Below are 2,801 nucleotides of genomic sequence, written 5' to 3' on the forward strand. Positions count from 1 at the left end.
AAGATCAGTTTCTATCCGGAACACTGCTGTTATATGCTTAAGAATAGTACCTCATGGGTAATTATTAACTTAAACTACTCCAGTAAATATCCAACTTTATGTAGTCAAATAATATGTTGTATGCATGCCATGTAAACCTCCCTGAATAGCAGTGTCTGCTACACAAAGAGAACATAGTAAGAACACAAGACTGGTCATGCTTTGCTTTGAATTATGGGTATAGACCGTTGAGGCATACCCAATAGCATGTAAACAGGATGTAAAGGGTTCAGTTGTAGATCACCTGCATTAGAGTGGCAACAAAGCCTTTTCAGCCAAAACTGATATGTATTTTCAGCAGACATCAGCTGATTTTTAGTTTCCTTCGTCTCTTTTTGTATTTTTTTGCAGCAATATAGAATTAAACGACCTTGAAAACTACACAGCCTCATCCTTACCTTACACTGACATGAACTGTATACTTAAAAGCATTACTGTACACAACACAAGTCAAATAAGAGTCAGAACAAAACTAAAATACTACAATGTCCTGTGGAGAATGTCTAATGAATAATAAATAAAGATAAATAAGGTTTTTTTTTTTTTACCTTGGTGCTGTGCAACCCTGCCATGAAGACAGTGCACATTAACGTTCAAAGTCTTTCTACAGTAAAATCATACAGACAGACACGTGGATCTTCAAGGCAGACGGGAAGCGCAAACAACAGCATGCACACCCAGGTGAGCTGCACCGAGAGGGTGTTTACAGCAGCTCAATGGGCAGCCCGAATGAAAGGCAGAAAAATAGATAACCTACATAGAAAGTGAAGCCCATCTCCTGTGTTCTCTGAACTGATCACATGGCTGTTTGTGGCTTAGCTGTTTATCAGCTCAAGGGCACTCACTCACATACTGAGTGACAAACATGACGGTTTAAAGAGGTTGCTGGTACTTGTTGCTACTTATGAGCGGTTTTGAGAAATTGTTGACAACTAGCAAACCTCATGGTAGAATTAACTTTTTAACAGCCTTATTTCTGAGATGATGTGAACCTTATGTTGCTCTAAAATTAAAATATTAAGAAAATATCGCTAAAATATAATTTGGGAAAACCTTCTTTCTAAATGAAACATTCCCTTAAATCTACGATATTTTGCATAGACGGCAAAACGAATATTTCCTTGAAAACACTGTTGTATTTGAAAAGGGAATGTGCAATAACACTTAAAACTGTCTTGAACTGAGAATATAACAGTCACGGACAGCATGCGTAGAAAACAATCCCGAACGGGCAAACAGTGAAGACCATATCTGAAAGTGATAAGTACAAGGTTTGCACTTTAGTGTACTTCCACCAGAGTGTGGCTCTTCACAAAGAACAAGTAAGAGATGTTTGTATGGGTGTGTGTGAGCGAGGGGGAAAGATACAGAGGTCAAGTACTGTCAGGCTTCATTTAATTTCATAACGTATAATCTGCCTTTTGCCGACACCTAGCGTCCACGTTTGCGAGAAAGAAACGAATAGAAAGTAACATCAACAATAATGAAAGATCGATCGATAATTCAGTACAATTGTATTATGTTAAAGAAAATCGTATTTTGCTCTATCATATGAAAACCAACTTAATGTACCGCAAAGGCACAGCCAGAACAGAGGCAGCAACAAAGTCTTACGGCAGTGGTAGTAGCCTACTGTATTCGCATAGTCTTCATTAAGACTCTAAGTAGTTAACATTTTGGAGTCTGCAGCGATAGTACAAGTCGCGTTGGAAATAAAGACATGTATTGTATGTTACATTTAACCTCTAAAGTCAACAGGACAAGAACCTACTTCTTACCTCGGCTCACCTAAAGGTCCATACCTCCATATCAGATTCGAAAGAGCGAATATCGGTACAACCAAACCTTGGTGCAACTGTAACGGTTTCTTGCGGTGTGACCATAGCTACACTTACTTCCTCTCTACACGTGTAACTCTGTGTTATGCAAAGAAGCGGTCACCATCACCTCTTCGCGCATCGAGTGGCAAATTTACCAAACAAGCTGCTGAAAATGACGATGATTCATGTTAAGACATCTGAAAAAAAGATCATTTCTTAAATATCTACTGTCCCAATATACTCTTAGTACTTTGTTATGTTTATCGGTGTATGGACACATATAGATTACAAACTGGCTAGGCCATGCTGATTTACACGTTTTCCATTAGCTTTCCATACCTTTAATATTTTAGATTTAAAATGGCATAATGGCAAAACATGTTAACTGTACAGGGCACTCCTGCAAAACAGATTTTTACTAAAACTAAGACTATATACAATATAGTCCCTTTCCACAAATGCAAGGAAGACAGAAGCTACTTTGTGGGACGTCTTGTACTTGTAAGACGAGCTGGTAGTTTTCCCCTGAGGTTCCTCAACCCACACTTCTTCCCTCTTTCCCGTTTTCTAGATCCTCGGCAAACTCCCCGGAGCGCAGCATCGCTGTTGCATTAGGGAACAAATAAAATCCCTGAACAAAGTTTTGAGTGGTGTGGGGAGATGGGGGAGAATGCAGTCGGAATGTTTGAAAACTAGTGCTCGTTTATCAACTGGATTACAAACATCTCTACTACCTATCATTTGTGGCCTCTGAATATCCATCTGCACCAACATGTCAATGTTAAACGGCGATAACTGTGTTTATTATATGTTTAGTAATATGAAAAAACCAAACTCAGGGCCTGTTCTCCCCTCCATGATCGTCAGAATGGTATAACCCCTTGGACAGAGGTCCCACTCCAAAACATTAGCGCTGACCCCAATCAGAAAACGTGGATGTGG

This window comes from Megalops cyprinoides, chromosome 6 (assembly GCF_013368585.1).
Source record: "Megalops cyprinoides isolate fMegCyp1 chromosome 6, fMegCyp1.pri, whole genome shotgun sequence".
Classification (NCBI taxonomy): domain Eukaryota; kingdom Metazoa; phylum Chordata; class Actinopteri; order Elopiformes; family Megalopidae; genus Megalops; species Megalops cyprinoides.